Source organism: Nipponia nippon, unplaced genomic scaffold (genome assembly GCF_047370975.1).
Source record: "Nipponia nippon isolate SJK-2023a ecotype South Korea unplaced genomic scaffold, ASM4737097v1 scaffold_3, whole genome shotgun sequence".
Classification (NCBI taxonomy): Eukaryota; Metazoa; Chordata; class Aves; order Pelecaniformes; family Threskiornithidae; genus Nipponia; species Nipponia nippon.
The window spans coordinates 81,353,472-81,371,585 of NW_028262347.1; the positions used below are offsets into that span (position 1 = coordinate 81,353,472).

Here is an 18,114-nt window from a genome sequence, read left to right on the forward strand (position 1 = left end):
GTAGAGGCAAGAGGTGCAAAACCATGATTTTTTTTTCAGATTACTACTACCGGGGTGTTTAGTTTGTGTTGAGAGCATCCAAAGAAGAGCAAAGAAGCTGGTGAAGGGTCTAGAGCACAAGTCTTATGAGGAGCGGCTGAGGGAACTGGGGTTGTTTAGTCTGGAGAAAAGGAGGCTGAGGGGAGACCTTACTGCTCTCTACAACTACCTCAAAGGATGGTGTAGTGAGGTGGGGGTCAGTCTCTTCTCCCAGGTAACAAGTGATAGGATGAGAGGAAATGGCCTCAAGTTGTGCCAGGGGAGGTTTAGATTGGATATTAGGAAAAAATTTCTTCACTGAAAGGGTTGACAAGCACTGGAACAGGCTGCCCAGGGAAGAAGTTGAGTCCCCATCCCTGGAGGTATTTAAAAGATGTGTAGACATGGTGCTTAGGGACATGGTTTAGTGGTGGACTTCATAGTGTTAGGTTAACGGTTGGACTTGATGATCTTAAGGGTCTTTTCCAACCTAAATAATTCTATGATTCTATGATTCTATGACTAGCTCTATCTGGTCCTATACACCAAACAATTATTAACAGCTGGTGATACTAGGTGCACTACCTGGCAGGTATCTTCCAGTTTAGTTTCATTCAAAAGGAATTCAGCTTATTTGTTCCAAGACTATTCCACAATGTGACTTGAAGTGCTGTAAGTGGGGACAATGGAGAGATTCACTTCAAAAGCACACTCTTGATCTAAACTAAAATGCTAATATGGACAGACCTATAGGATCCTTCTCAGAACCTTGAGGCAATGGAAATCCTATTATCTTGACCAGGTGCTGGAGCAAATCCTGTAGCTTGAAATACATTCCATGAGACTCATTAAGGCCTGAAAAATATGAATAGAATCTCAGAGGTTGGTATAGAAGACCCCAATGATTTTTGTCCCTAGAAGAGGACCTATCTCTGTAAAAATACAACTCTAAAATTCCATTCAAGTCAGAGAAGTGGATCTTGGTGATCTAAATAAGAATCTGGTGACTCTAAAGCTGTTTTAAAGTACCATGACTGATGGTCTTTTGCACAAGATATCAACAGCATCAATACTTAGAAGCATAGAATCACAGAATGGTTTGGGTTGGAAGGGGCCTTTAAAGGTCATCTAGTCCAACCTTCCTGCAATGAGCAGGGACATCTACAACTAGATCAGGTTGCTCAGAGCCCCATCCAGCCTGACCTTGAATGTTTCCAAGGATGGGGCATCTACCACCTCCCTGGGCAACCCGTTACAGTGTTTCACTACCCTCATTGTAAAAAATTTCTTCCTTATATCTAGTCTGAATCTACCTTCTTTTAGTTTAAAACCATTGCCCCTTGTCCTATCGCTATTGGCCCTGCTAAAAAGTCTGCCCCCATCTTTCTTATAAGTCCCCTTTAAGTATTGAAAGGCTGCAACAGGGTCTCCCCGCAGCCTTCTCTTCTCCAGGCTGAACAACCCCAGCTCTTTCAGCATTTCCTCACAGCAGAGGTGTTCCATCCCTCTGATCATTTTTGTGGCCCTCCTCTGGACCCGCTCCAACAGGTCCATGTCCTTCCTGTACTGAGGACCCCAGAGCTGGTTGCAGTACTCCAGGTGGGGTCTCACCAGAGCAAAGTAGAGGGGGAGAATTTCTTCCCTTGACCTGCTGGCCACGCTTGTTTTGATGCAGCTCAGGATATGGTTAGCTTTCTGGGCTGCGAGAGCACGTTGCTGGCTCATGTCCAGCTTTTTGTCTATCAATACCCCCAAGTCCTTCTCGGCAGGGCTGCTCTCAATCTCTTCATCCCACAGTCCTTATTGATAGTGGGGATTGCCCCGACCCAGGTGCAGGACCTTGCACTTGTCCTTGTTGAACCTCATGAGATTCACACAGGCCCACCTCTCCAGCCTGTTCAGGTCCCTCTGGATGGCATCCTGTCCCTCAGCTTGGTGTCATCTGCAAATTTGCTGAGGGTGCACTCAATCCCGCTGTCTATGTCATTGATGAAGATATTAAACAGTACTGGTCCCAATACGGACTCTTGAGGGACACCACTCGTCACTGATCTCCACCTGGACATCGAGCCATTGACCACTACCCTCTGGATGTGACCATCCAGCCAATTCCTTATCCACCGAACAGTCCACCCATCACATCCATATCTCTCCAATTTAGAGAGAAGGATGTTGTGGGGGACCATGTCAAAGGCCTTACAGAATTTCAGATAGATGACATCCATAGCTCTTCCCTTGTCCACTGAAACAGTCACTCCATCATAGAAGGCCACTAGGTTGGTCAGGCAAGACTTGCCCTTGGTGAAGCCATGCTGGCTGTCTCAAATCACCTCCCTGTCCTCCATGTGCCTTAGCATAGCTTCTAGGAGGATCTGTTCCATGATCTTCCCAGGCACAGATGTGAAGCTGACAGGTCGCTAGTTCTCAGGGTCCTCCTTTCTACCCTTTTTAAAAACGGGGGCAATGTTTCCCTTTTTCCAGTTGACAGAACCATTGTCAACAGAAGGGTCATTAGTGTTCTGGAAGTCCGTATTGCACAAACTAGCACTACAGTAAGCAGCACTGATTCCGTTGAAGCAATCTGACTAATATTGAGCAGTCTTAGACATGGTTTTGTACGAGATACGGAAGCTGTTTAACCAATACATAGGTGATACTTGGAGAGTCCTTCTGAGGTTCTTAGCCTGCCCTTCCACCTCAAAATTCTAGAAGTCTTGAGGATGTCACTGTGTCACCATTACCTGTGCCTCATGCACTTACATTTTTTATATGTATACGTAATCTGCCAATACTGAAGCACACTCCTATGGAAATACCTGGTTATGGAGATAAAAAAATTTAAATAACAGTAATATCAAACAACAGAAAAGAGCAAGGATCATGAGAGAACAATAAAAGAATCTAAGAGAAATATAAAACCCAAAGGAAATTGAAATTTGAAGAGTGGCTATTGCATCTATGTATGAGAGGTAGCAGGGAAAATGCACAGCAAGCAAATTTGTCCTCAGATTAATGCTGTTGTGTAGTATGAAGACTGCTTGAATTTTGTGGTCAATCAAATTTGCTGTTTCAGAAAATGAGTGACATCCCTGCATAATGTTCTGTTTGCCTTCCTCCCTGTTTCTTGTGCAGCAGACTCCTGGCTCGCCTCCTGCTACTTCCCCCTACTCTTGCCTGTCTGTTCTTGGGTAGGAAGGACATGCTACAGTACTCATAGGAAGAAAAAAAATCTTTGGTGATGTGGCATTATTGTAAGAGGGCTGTGATTTGGCATAGGATAGATCAGATTAGACTCTCTCTGTTCTCCTTGGTAATGAGTGGCTTGTACTGATCTTAGACTGCACTAGCAGGAGAAAACTGAGAATGCAGATCAGTTCATTATGTTCTAAAGTCTGCAGCAATGCTCCATCTCAGTTGCTTTATAAATTTTACCTTCTCTGGTGCGTCTTTTTTAAAAGCCTATCTATCTGCTCCAGTAGGATTTCTGCTTTTCAAGACTGTCATGCTGACAGATGAGGATAAAAGAGAACAGACTTTTCCAGAGCTTTATAGCAGAACAGGAGAAAATGAAAGGACAGATAAGCATTGGAACATGTTGTGGAATTTGGAAGTTTTCAAGGTCAGATTTGATAAAGCTCTGAGCTACCTGCTCTGAAATCAATGTTAATCCTGACCTGAGAGGAGGTTTCACTAGGTGATCTCCTAAGGTCCTTTCCAACCTCAATTATTCTGATAATAACTAAGGAATAACTCCTAAAGTTTCTGTAAGTTAGCTTTCCCTACATAGTACCACAGAGGCCAGATTTGTAGACAATTTAGAATGATGTAATTGACAGTAGTGGGACTATGATATTGATGACAAAAAGCCGCTATAAACAAAGTTGTGCAGTGACAAGAATGACTCTTGACTGGACCACAGATGCATAAAATGAACGTTTTTTTTCCTGAGGCTATGCAATGATACAATAATGGGTCCACAGTACAGAATAATAGTCAAGTCAAATTGATTGAAAATTGAGAGGGATTTAAACCCTACGGTAGCCACTGAAAGGTGTTTTGCTCATGCTCTATTGCACTCTTTGTGGGTAAGGAATCAAAATTCAGATGGGAAAGCATTTGAAAGACGGTATTTTCAGATATCAAAAAAGTTGCTCAGCAGATAATTTGTACATATGATTTCCACTTTACTGTGTACTTCATCTAATAATTAGTCACATAAATAAATTACAGAAAGTGCAATATTTTTAAAGTATAAGCATTATGATGGTCACATCCAGAGGGTAGTGCTCAATGGCCTGATGTCCAGATGGAGATCAGTGACGAGTGGTGTCCCTCAGGGGTCTGTACTGGGGCCAGTGCTGTTCAGTATCTTCATCAATGACATAGACAGCGGGATCAAGTGCACCCTCAGCAATTTGCAGGTGACACCAAGCTGAGTGGTGCAGTTGACACACCTGAGGGACGGGATGCCATCCAGAGGGACCTGAACAGGCTGGAGAGGTGGGCCTGTGTGAATCTCATGAGGTTCAACAAGGACAAGTACAAGGTCCTGCACTTGGGTCGGGGCAATCCCCACTATCAATAAGGACTGTGGGATGAAGAGATTGAGAGCAGCCCTGCCGAGAAGGACTTGGGGGTATTGATAGACAAAAAGCTGGACATGAGCCAGCAACGTGCTCTCGCAGCCCAGAAAGCTAACCATATCCTGAGCTGCATCAAAACAAGCGTGGCCAGCAGGTCAAGGGAAGAAATTCTCCCCCTCTACTTTGCTCTGGTGAGACCCCACCTGGAGTACTGCAACCAGCTCTGGGGTCCTCAGTACAGGAAGGACATGGACCTGTTGGAGCGGGTCCAGAGGAGGGCCACAAAAATGATCAGAGGGATGGAACACCTCTGCTGTGAGGAAATGCTGAAAGAGCTGGGGTTGTTCAGCCTGGAGAAGAGAAGGCTGCGGGGAGACCCTGTTGCAGCCTTTCAATACTTAAAGGGGACTTATAAGAAAGATGGGGGCAGACTTTTTAGCAGGGCCAATAGCGATAGGACAAGGGGCAATGGTTTTAAACTAAAAGAAGGTAGATTCAGACTAGATATAAGGAAGAAATTTTTTACAATGAGGGTAGTGAAACACTGTAACGGGTTGCCCAGGGAGGTGGTAGATGCCCCATCCTTGGAAACATTCAAGGTCAGGCTGGATGGGGCTCTGAGCAACCTGATCTAGTTGTAGATGTCCCTGCCAATTGCAGGGGGGATGGACTAGATGACCTTTAAAGGTCCCTTCCATCCCAAAGCATTCTGTGATTCTATGATTAAATACAAATACAAAAGACCTTTAGCAACATGGTCTGGCTGAAATCCACATGGTGTCAGCACTGCCACAACTTGTTTAGTGGCATTTTGATAAAGGTATTTGAAAGATGATGTCTGTATATAACCTACACTTGTCAGAATATTCCTATATTATCGATTGTATAGTGGGTCTGGTTTTCCAGTTATGGAAACTGTCGGTCTGTCTTTGCTTATTAAATGAAGATGACATTATCAAGATATGTCTCAAAACAATGTCTCAAACAAACCTTCCTTATCTGTACTACAGGGACTTTGAATTGATCAAAACTGAAAGTGTTTTAGAACTAAATTACTTGCCACTACTTAGATTGTTTAGGATTTACTACTTATTCAGTTAAACTGGAATTAGAGTAATCTTTTATTTTTGTCTTGACAAGCATTTTTGTCTTACACATGTTATTTTGGTTTCCATACCAAGATAAATACAAAATGTGATAACTGCTTAAAATATTTTATATTGTTAAATTTATAAAATACTTCCAGTAATTAGGTTTTGGCAACATGTAAGACTCATCCTCCTAAAATATTAACATATTCATTGTATTACTCAAGCATTTAAAAAAATTTTGCTCTGCTAGCTTGAGTGTGTACCTACCACATTATAGGAAGCTGTCTTGGCCAAAAAATTTCCTCAACACAGCAAGAGAGAGATTACATAGAATTTTACTAGATACTTCGTCCTTGTTCCAACTGTTCATAAAAGGCATCAATCCAATAGTAATCTGCTACTTTTGGCCCAAGAAGTAGTAGAAAACTCTTTGGCCCAAGAAGTAGTAGAAAACTCTTTTCACCTCAATTTATTATTTCATCTTTGAAAACCATGTCATAGAATAGAATCATTTAGGTTGGAAAAGACCCTTAAGATCATCAGGTCCAACCGTTAACCTAACACTATGAAGTCCACCACTAAACCATGTCCTCAAGCACCACGTCTACCCATCTTTTAAATACCTCCAGGGATGGGGACTCAACCACTTCCCTGGGCAGCCTGTTCCAGTGCCTGACTACCCTTTCAGTGAAGAATTTTTTCCTAATACCCAACCTAAACCTGCCCTGGGCAACTTGAGGCCATTTCCTCTCATCCTACCACTTGTTACCTGGGAGAAGAGACTGACACCCACCTCACTACAATATCCTTTCAGGTAGTTGTAGAGAGCTTGTCAGAAACAAGCAAACGGATAATTTTTGTACCTAACGTACCTTTAATATATCTATGATGCAGGCTATCATATAATTTAAAAATGCTTTCCAAGATCTTCCTTCTAAATTATTCCAGTTTAAGGTTAATTCCATGTGTACTAAAGTACATGGAAAGGATCTAATTGATTTTAAAACAATTGGATTCATTGGATTTAGCGTTAGATGATGCCAGTTGTCACCAGACTAGAACTTTCTATTCTAGCTAGCTGCGTGAAGGCCATGAAAAGAACATATGGCAATACAGTGTTTTTATCTATCAAAAAGAGAAAAATATCATTCAGGAGCAGGCATCATAAATCCTGATGTCTGGCCAATGAAATGGATTAAAAATAAGTTACAAATGTAATTTAGCGTGTTTACCAATTCTTCCAGATTATTAGTTTCTTTGTCTAAATATTTCTTTGCTGGCCATTGTGTATAAGAGCCATGCAAACAGCAAGATGAATGACTGAGGATAATAAAACTGATTAAGTATGGAATTTTATCAAGTCCACAAAATACACAAAATTAGAAAACTGAAAACTAGTTTCCTTTTAATCTCTGCCATAATAATCTGTCATGTTGTATTGAGACTATGTGAATTTACTTTTACAAGTACAGTCCTCTAAGTACTTTTTTTTTGTTATTTGTGTTTTTCCAAATTGAGTATCTTTAAAAGATACTTGTAGTATATAAATGAACTTTTCAAAATCTTTACATTATTTACATCGAGCATTAATGTCAGTTTACTGTTCTACCACTTAGAAGTTCTGTTTCTTAACAATTCAGGCCTAATATCTCCATGTTTAAGAAATGTACATAATTGTCTAAACTATTCAAATGTAAAACTAATTACTCTCCCTCATATGTAGTAACTCACAATAAATCAGAAAATCTTCAGTTTTGGAATTATGTTTTTGCTTTCTTCACTCATGCAAATAATATACTGTTGTGAAATTCCATTATAATATGCTAATAAATAATGTTATTTTAATGTATATAGTATACTAAAATGTGGATCAATGGATTAAGGTCAAAATTCTCCTGAGTAATTTTGCAAATATTCATCTAATTTTTTCAACATATGGACAATTTTCTTAATACATATTTTCAAAAGACAGATGTTTCCACTACTTTAAAGGTTTAATAATAGTTCATGCAACTGAGAAATGCAAATTTTGTATATATATGCATAAGTTGTTTCACAAACATCTTGCGAGTAAACTCTCAGAGTCTGTAACATTTTGGGCCATACTAGGTGTTCAGTACTTTCTCATAAGTTCCTTGATTGCCCAAAGTAATTTTATGCAACTAATATTGGCATTTTAATGGGTATGATAATACAAAATATTGGGACATAACTTTCTGGTGCTGTGAATGTATTTGCAGTGTGAATGTTTCTTTGACTATTAATGAAATGAAAATGTTGGTTAATGAAAACCACCAACAGTAGTGGCCATCAAATTTTGCCAACTGAAACATCTCACCAGAAAGCCAACAGTCCATTTTTTTAATTGCTTGTTTTGGTAAAAATAACTGCCAAGCATTTAAAGTACCATTGGCAGATTATAAGTAGAGGTTTATTTCTAATGTTGTATTGGCATTTTTGAGGATAAGATGCAAGCAGTCTTAGTTTATAGTGCGACAAACATTTTGTCTTGTCTTTGTAATTAAAATACTCTCTAAATGGTCAACAGGGTTTTTTTTTGGAGTGGCAATAGCTTTATAGCTGCATCAAAACAAGCGTGGCCAGGAGGTCAAGGGTGGTGATTCTTGCCCTCTACTCCGCTCTGTTGAGACCCCACCTGGAGTACTGTGTTCAGCTCTGGGGCCCCCAGCATAAGAAAGACATGGACCTGCTCGAGCGGGTCCAGAGGAGGGCCACAAAGATGATCAGGGGGCTGGAGCACCTCCTCTGTGAGGACAGGCTGAGAGAGTTGGGGCTGTTTAGCCTAGAGGAGAGAAGGCTCTGGGGATATGTTATAGCAGCCTTCCAGTACTTAAAGGGGGCCTACAGGAAAGATGGGGAAAGACTCTTTATCAGGGATTGTAGCGATAGGACGAGGGGTAATGGTTTTCAACTGAAAGAAGGTAGATTTAGATTAGATATAAGGAAGAAATTCTTTACTGTAAAGGTGGTGAGGCACTGGAGCAGGTTGCCCAGAGAAGCTGTGGATGCCCCCTCCCTGGAAGTGTTCAAGGCCAGACTGGATAGGGTTTTGAGCAACCTGATCTAGTGGAAGGTGTCCCCGCCGATAGCAGGAGGGTTGGAACTAGATGATCTTTAAGGTGCCTTCCAACCCGAATCATTCTATGATTCTATTCTATGATTTGAGGAAAAAAGGGCAAATCAGTCTAAGAAAACTAAACACAGAATAATACCAGATCTTAATGTGTTTAACAACCAGTTGTTCCACTGAAAGCAGTAGTTGGGAGTTGGGAGCACTTACAAGTAAGAGTTGGGAGCTCATCAACTTCCCAGGTCTGCCCAATGAACTTTTTTTTTTAAGAAAAACAAGGGGTGTCTTCTTGTAATAATTTCCCCAAGGTGATAATGTATTTTATGAATGTCAAAAGTCTTCAATGCTACTTGTATTCCTTTGCTTGTCAGGCAGTTTCTTTGCTACACTTTCACATTAGGAAACATTCAATGCCTTACCTATTTTCAATAAAAATATCTAGTCCAACCATCATTTTACGTTTTTAATTAAATTTTTGCATAGCAGCTGGATTACTTGGGAGTGCTTCTAATAGAAAAACAAGCTCCAGTTGATTGATAAATAATCGGGATTTGGATAGTAATTGCCTATTTGCTTGATGATTATTACTACAGTGCTATCCCAAAGAAGGGCTTATCAGGTGGTTGCACAATGAGAAGATGCAATTTATACAGAACATTTGCTATGTGCATGTCATGTTTTTTCTGTATCAGACAGCAATATAAGAAATAGTTATTATTTCAGGTGTTCATTCCACAATTTTTTTCCTTCCATAATGAAACGCAGCTACATGGGTTACATAAATTCTTGGCTAAACCACTTCAATTAGAAGCATTAAAGCTGCTTTAAATAATAAAATAGAGATTAATTTATCTAGGACTGAAAGACAAATGTAATTGTCCATTGCTACATTTCAGCTATCTGCATTTTTAAATAAATTATTCTGAACTCTAATATGAATGAATTCCTACTGTAGCTATTTTGCAAGTGGTCAACCAGCAAAAATGATTGATTGCTTCTAATTCCAGAGGCAGATCATTCTCCCTCAACTTTAGTGTGAAGAGATGGAAAAAATATGTCTTCATTCAGTAAACAGGAGTGGACCAGAAATCTGCGTTCCTTTTAATACTGTAATTTCAAACTCAGTCTTTGACTAAATCTAGACATGGATAGATAAAAACAGACTGAAATTCCTTCAGGTCTCCCATTTGGTGCAATTGTCTGACACTGTTGGATTACTGCTGAAGAAAGGAATGGTCAGTCCCCTCTGACTGCTGGTGGAAGGAATGCCATTCCCTATGTAATAGCTGTCCAACAATAATGGCTGCAGCCACCATTGCTGACAAAGTCCAGGACTCAGAAAAGGGATGCACACTTTTTACAAAGAGAACTAATTGAGGAATTTTCATTCCAGAACATTTCTGGCTGTTTGCCTGCATCTGTCTCAAACATAACAAAGTCATAGTCGATTAAAAATAACCCCAGGATTGTGAAGAGGCTAGTCTGAACATTTTAATGTGAGATAGTAAGGAACTTTCTTGGAATAATTTTTGGAGTTCATCTGCAATACAATTAGGTTTTACTGCAAGCTATTTTTAAGAGTGGATATTAAATTACTCATAAGGAATAATATGCTAATATGCTCACCAATCTGATGCAGTACCTGGTTCCAGCAGAACTGGTGAGAGAGGATTCCAGGACTGTGAAATGTGGTACTGCATCTGGTTCAACTACGGTACTCAAGTCATGCTTTACACTATAGGACACGGAATTCCAAGTAGCTGTTTGAAAACAACAGTATTTGTCCTTCTTTGGTGCTCAGATGATGACCTTGTTTACAGAATCCTGTCTTTGCTCATCTGTAGCCTTGCAGCTCAGCCCTTGACTCAGTAATTGGGACAGTTGCTCACTCAAATTCTCTGAAAAATTCTGCACCTAGCTTTCAGTTGTTTGAACATCCACCTGAGATTTCTGAGATTCTATCGACTAAAGTTTGCAAACCGTTTCTATGGTTTGGGGTAGCGTGCAGTGAGATATCAAATCTTGCCAAAGATTCTAAGGTCAATAATGATTATAGGCTAGATAGATACACACGTTACTGCACATCATTTAAGAAAGTGCTTGATATTGTAAAGCAATACTTGCACCATGTTATGTGAAAGATTCTGAAGGCTGTATTTTTTCATATTCTTCAGTCCTAAGGCCAGAATTAAACCTATGGTAAAAATGCAAGTGAAACTAAGTTTCCCAGATGCCTCATAGGACACATTTCTTTACACCGTCAGCTCTGGATTTCCGCAGCATAGAGAGAACTGTGTCAGTTCCTGCTTAAGGGAAGTTCAGGACTGACTGCATGCCTTCCTAGATTACTTAATGTCTGATCAAGTCATTGCTATTAATACAGTAAACTTATTATTATAAATTTTGTCAGCAATTTTAGAAAAATACAAATAAATGAACAAAATCCTTATGATAAAGCTCTACCTTTCAAATATTGGTGCTCTGAGTAGAGGTACTAAAAGTAAGTGAAGTGGCATGATTTAACTGCAGTCTCATTCCTTGAGGTAGTCTCCACAAAACCATGTTGATGGGATATACCCAGTAGTGTTGCAAAGCCTGTCCTTTTCTTTTTATGTATTTATTAAAAATCAAAATAAATACAGAAAAACTACAACACAGCAAAAACTTAGGAAGAGGACCAAAAGCTTTAGAAAAACTTTTGCCCCATTGAATTTATCTCCTACTGGGGCTAACCCACAACATATGCTTAACTTTATGTACTTTGGCAATATTGCAGAGAAGGTACTGATTACATTAGAAATAAAATTATGTTTCAGAATGACCCATAGAAGTCTTCAATACTGAAGTTCTAAGAAAGCCAAGTGGAAAAATAGAATTATTTTCAAATGGCAATACTTTTGTCCTCAGAAACTATTAGTTTTGGGTAAAGTTCAGAGTTTTTGAACTTGGTGTTGAGAGAATTTATGGACCTTGTTTGTCCACTCTTTCAAATCCCCACAAAATGTGTGTATATTAGCTACCAGCTGAAGAATACAGCCCTAGTTCTTGTTGATGAGGTTTGACTGATTCAAACTGCTGCAAGTATGCTTGTAATGGCTTTAAAAAGGACTACCTGGACATTTCCCTCACAACTTAACCAAACTCCCAGAACTTGTGCAGTTTTCCATGATTAACTAGGTGATTTCTTTGTGCAATACTGTTTTCTCTAGAATTTCTATGAACTCAAGTATTTATTTATTTTAACATTAAATAAGGGAAACTAAAATACTGTAGGAAAATACCACTTGAAGTAAGAGCACTGTTCATAAAATGCTCTTGCAGATGTATGCAAAAACTGATTTAAAAAGAGTTGCTCTTGTGAATCAAAAATCTGTCTTAAACCTTTTAACATGATTTCACAAAGAAGTCTCCAGTGTAGCATTGCTGCTTATACAAATGCACTTAACATACAAATCAATTAAACCTGGGTAAAAGGTAGCTGAAAAACAGATCACTGATAGCAAATTCAAAAGTACTTCCATAGGATTTAAAAAACAGCAGGACCAAATATTTAAAATAAAAATACCCAACGCAGAAAAACACCAAGTCACCTAGTACAGTGTCTATTTAGATGCATAAGAGCTGTAACAATTAGAGAAGGTTAGTAAAGTGGATACTACTAATTCATTGCACGCACAGGATTGCACTACTTGAGATGGCAGGTACAGTACAATACAATACTTTATCATAATGCCTAGTTGATGAACGTGGAGAAAACTTTACATTTCTGCCTATAACTGCCTAAAGAGTCTGTCAACAGACATATTCTATAAATGGGAAAAAATACCTTAGAACTTGGCCTCTGGGTTCTGCTACTGTCATCTAAAGGGAGAAATATATTACAACAGGTTGGGAAAAAAAGGTGCTCTATAGCAGGCTTTTTGTTTAAGAGCAGGAGTTTTAAATGTCTATTTTTTAGTAAATTTTCTTGAAAGGAAATGGCAATGATTTCTATACCATGATTTTTCCTGTAAAACCTTAAAAGGCAAGCAAGTATAGTATGCTTTGACTGTGGGTTTTTTTAGTGGGTAGAAAAGGGTGGCAGAATTTTTCTAAGCAGGCGGATTGTGGTCTAGCAACAAATACGCTTTTTGCTTTATTGCCAATTGTGGTAATACCAATGAGGACTGAACTAGGTGGTGATGGGAGTAGTGACCTCAACATGGGAGAAATCAGAGATTTAAGTTGATGAAACAGACTGAAGTATTCTAGACATGATGGCCAGTTTCAGGGTTGACACAGTATTTTCTTCTCCTGCCCATGCAAACTGTTTTAACTGTTTGGACCTTGCTCCTAATATTGACCACAAGAATGAGACAGTATGTTTGTTCTTATCATGGAAACAATAGTTCGCTAAAAGGCTGAACTTGGTCCATTCTTTCCTGCTGATCACCAAACAACAGATAAAGACTTTAGATACTATAAGCCCTGACTGTATTTGAAAATGTTGAATGGCACAGTATTAAAATAGTGATAATCTTTCATAAAAAGATTACTGTCCTACATCCCATTGTCTCAATCTGCTTCAGAATAAGAAAAGTGAATAGTTCATTTTGTTGTCAGTTATATCACCAATTTCCCTCAGTAAGGAAGCCAGCTCTTTACGTTAATGATGGCATTTAACAGTGGTAAATCAATCCCTATCTACTTTATAAATCATGCTTGTTCAACAGAGTTTTTCTTATTTCTCTACAAAGATTTAAAAAAGCATCCAGTCCAATAACATTACAAATGTTGTTTGATTTGGAAGACCCACAAATATGACTGGCTTCATACCACACAAACTGCTATACTGAAGGGTGGTATTACCCACTTATTTATAACCACCTAATGTTACCATGTAAGGCTGAATCAATTAAAAAAAAAAGTTCCAAAACTGACAGGAATCTCTATAAACTTTGCTCTCTAGGAGACATAACAATAACATTCAACCCAAATTAAGAAGTTTTTGGTCTTAGATTGGTTCAAACTATTTTGGGTGCAATTATACTGGACTTTCTCTTTTTCAGTAATCTAAGTATTATGAAAGGTCTTTTTTCATACTTCATAAAATTCTAGAGAGAAACATACTTTAAAGTTGAGTACAGCTACCAAACATAAACAATCAACCTTTTGCTAATTACTACATTCAGTCTTAAGCCAAATATAAGCCTCCTATACAGCTTCTACTTCCTGATTCCTTTTAAAAACTGTAACCAGTGTATATCTTGCAATGTGTTTCCTCCTCTTGCTTTTTCTTTACTTGTTGAATTTACATATATTAAATTGTCCATTTCGGGGATCAGGAAATGAGTTTGTGAGTGAGACAAATGGATTTTCTTGTTTCCTTTTGTTTCTTCGTCCTTTAGTTTCCCAAAATATGGTGGCTGTCAAGAATCAGTACTACTTTGGAAGAATGCCAACAATTTCTACTGATGGTCTGTCCAAATCAGGGTATTCAAGGAACTGCAGTGTTAGACAGTATGAAAATTTTTGTTCTGTTTCCTTGGGGTGCATTACAATAGGAAATACTCCTAAAATATAAGGGGCATTATCCAGGGAGATATTAAAAATTAACTGACGAGTACCTTGAGAAAGGTCAGCTGAAGTAAAAGTTGAAGTAGATTCACCAATACCAGCATATTTCAAGGGCTACAGTGTGGCAACTCAGCAGGGAAGATGGTTATCAAAACAAAACCACATCAGACCCCAAGGAAACCATAAAATACAGATATTTAGAAAATTATAGACTTAAAGGACTTTTCCCACTTGAGTTAATTTGGAAAAAAAAAAATAAACAACCAGAGACAGAGGCTTGTGTTACAAAAATCTAAATTGTGCAGAATTGATGTTGAAATTGATTTGTGGACAAGCTAAACATTATCGTACATGAAAAACCTTAATATTTGATTTATTTTTTGAAGTGTTTTAGTATACCAGGGACACTTTCCTCTCTTGTGATGCATGAATTAAGGATAGAAGATACTTTTGCATACTGTTTCAAGAAATTTTTGAGCACTTTAAAATAAGGAAATATACATTTAAGAGTTTATGAATTTGTTTTCTGGACCAGTATTAGTTTACTACACATGCAGATAGAAGTTGCATACCCAATTTTTAGAGACACTAAGAAAGTCTTAGAATATTAGTGACTATTTAGATTGTAGGCTTCAAGGAACTCTGTAAGATACTGCAATCTTACTGCATATCTACTTAACAAAATCACAGCATAATTTTTATCAGTCTTCTTCAGTTACTGAGAGAATGCCATTAGTGGTGTCATTTTTTTAGCACAGAGAAAATTGAGTAGCTATACGTCATCTTTCGTATAGCTATATTGAGTAGCAATACGTCATACATATTACCTGTCATTAAAACAGTATTGAAAAGTATTGAGAAACAATATTTATGTAATAATTTCAGTGGAAAATCAAAACAGAAGTGATTTAACTTTTTTTCTTATCTACCAAATTCTGACATAGAAAAAAAGTAAGAGACATCTGATAATGGTCACTATAAAACATTAAACTCAGGAAAAATAAAAAAAAAAAAAAAGAAATTATAATAAGCAATGCATTTACTTTTACTGATTTTCAAAATGGAGAAAACGAGCTAATTAGACAAGTCTGCATTTTGAAGGGACATTTTCCCTTACATAAGAAGAAAAGTATAAAGTTAAGTGTATTTTATACTAATTCTCATAACCCAAAAGATACATCTGTGCTTTAAAAACACAGTGAAAATGTAATTACCTAATTTAGCTTGGTAAGAGCTACTTTTTCTTGGCTTTTTGCCCAGAATATGCTTATTCCTTCTGCAAAAACAGTATGGCAAACTCTAATAAAGAAAAGGAACATGTTGCAGAGAAGCAAAACAGAATATGTTCATTATAAACATAACATTCTTAAGGATTACTGCCTTCAGTAATCAGTAATAGAAATCTACATTAATCTGTACAAAGAAAATAATACCTTTATAAGAAGAAAAGTGAAATCTTCAACTTATTGACAAAACAGGAGCAGGCAGTCCTGGCCTCAGAGCGTGTTTGAACTCCATTCTGGAAAGAATCTCCTGAGGTCCTGAGAATCTGAATTTTCACTTCTAGTATTATAGAAACGAATGAGATAACTATTGACTAAAACTTTACAGAACTTCTTGAATGTCCACATATTAATATAGAATATTCAAAAGGTTCTCTTAAGGAGATTTTTTCCCCTTGTATATGCAAGAAGAAACTGCTGACTGACCTATATAATGGTCCTTAGGTGGGATAGTATGCAGTGGAAGATTAACTGATGCAGAAAACAAGAGCCCTTAGAATTGCTGTTTTTGTGTGCTGAGGATGAATGTTTCAGAAATGTCCATCAAACTTTCAACTTTTATAGTGATTCAGGCACAAGCCTTTTTTTTTTTTTTTTTAATTCTTAATGCGTGGCATAATTTGTAAAAAGACTGATAAAGGTGCATATGTTATTCACAAAAAAATCCTGTTCTGTCGCCACCTTTGGGAACACTGAAGTCAGGTGTAATGGGACATACAGCCTAAACCACCGTATTTTCTGTTTCTTCATGTAGTATGGAATATGAAAATTACTGCAATGTACTGTTCCAGCGCCATAATGCTAAACCTTTTTCATTCTATGTCTTTTAAGGCACTGTTCATTAAATAAGTATCTGTTCTGTTAGATACTGAAACTGTTTTGTCCACAGAATAGGTTCAGTAGTGAGAATAACCAGTTAAGTTTCCCCAGTTCATCATCCTATGGTATGTCATTCACGACTTGGATGCTCCACCTTAGTTTTTGCCACTTGGTACGTCATGTCCTCTCAGCACCTTGCAGCAACCGCAGAGAGGACTGCCCAAAAGCTTATCTTCTTCTGTTCAGACTGGGGGGTGGTTTGATCTTCACTGTCCGGTCAGTTTTTGATTCATTTTCCGTGAAGACGCAGAAGGGTGGCAGCTGGGGCTAACTAAACATGCTGCTGCTGTTTGAGGACAAAGCTTGAGACAAGGAGCCTAAGGTCACCATGCAGGCAGGGCGAGCAACCACGTTTTGACTACAGAACCAAAGGCCAAGAGGCAAAGGCTCCATCCCGGGGCCGGGGCTGCTCCGAAACCAGTGATCCCAGTGGCGTCGGCTTTCCGTAACTGGCCCGGTAAGGAAGAATAAGGCGGCGCGGAGGCCGGAGAGCCGGCCGAGGATGACCAGCCACTCCCCGAGGCACCCATCGCCCCGGCGCTGGGCCCCGAGCGGCGGTTGCGGCGGCTGCGGCGGCTGCGGCGGTTACCGCAGCCCGGCACCACGACTGCGCCCGCTCCCGCCTCCGGCGGCGGCGCCCGCCTGCCCGCTCCCGCGCGGGCCCTCGCCGGCACCCAATCAGCGACCGCCGGCTCCCCACGCGCGCGTGCGGGGCTGGCACCACGTGACTCGCGGGGTGCCGCGGAGGGGGAGCTTGTGGGGGGGCAGGGAGCGGCGCGAAATCCACATCCGGGTGAGGCCGCGCCGGCAGGGGCCTGCGTGCGTGTCCGGCTCGCGCGCGTGGGGGCGGTTTTCCCGTGGCGGGGCGCGGGGGGGGCGGCCCTGAACGGCAGGCGCGCGCGCGCTGCCTGCGCGGGAGCGAGGCGCGGCGGTTGGTGGTGGCGGTGGGCTCGGAACGCACAACGGTCCCACCGGCCGCGGGGCTCTGACAGGGGCGGCCGCGGAGCGGGTTGAAGTGAAGGGAGGGAAACCGCCTCCGCCCTCCTCTGTAGAGGCTGCCCACCCGCGCCGAATGAGCCTGGCAGAGGGAGGCAGGCGCTGGTTCCAGCTGGTTCACCGCCCTCCGTTCACCGGGGTTGCGGGGTGTGGAGCTGGCCTGGTACCGGTGGTGGCAGAGCCTGGCTGCAGCGGTTGCTGCGGGTGATTGTCTCTGCGAGGCCTCCCTTCATCTGCCTGACTCCAGTGCTGTCCCCAGGTCCAGGCCCTACGTATGCCACAGCTACGGCCCACCAGTATTGATATCCATGTGTTGTGGTGGCTGTTCTTAGTGATGTGTCTTAAGGGTTGCTACAAAAGCGGATTTTAAAAGTAGTCTAGAGGAACAACAGGAGCCATCCTTCCCTGCACCAGAAAATTGATATCCCTGTCAACAGGAAGGAGAACCTTGTGAGTAGTTCTCTAGCCCAGAGGTTTGGAAATCTTGGCTATGACTTCTCTGCTCCTCTGCTTCTGAGGCCAAACTGCATGGCCAAATTTTCAAACATTGTCCAGAATCTTAAGTTGTGCTGAAATATCTGGTCTGATTTTTCAGAGGTTCCTGTGTGCCTAATATC

At 40.2% G+C, this 18,114-nt stretch overlaps 1 protein-coding gene across 12 annotated transcripts in view; it reads left to right on the forward strand.

The window, feature by feature from the left end:
• The first annotated feature begins 17,245 nt into the window (after positions 1 to 17,245).
• CCDC91 (coiled-coil domain containing 91) overlaps positions 17,246 to 18,114 on the forward strand; it is a 163,654-nt gene continuing 162,785 nt past the window's right edge. For 5 of the 12 annotated variants that reach the window (XM_087767387.1, XM_087767384.1, XM_087767399.1 and 2 more), the window contains exon 1: positions 17,334 to 17,947. The gene's annotated coding sequence lies outside the window, so the exon portion shown is untranslated. The other 7 variants (XM_087767391.1, XM_087767392.1, XM_087767386.1 and 4 more) reach the window with 6 other exon arrangements.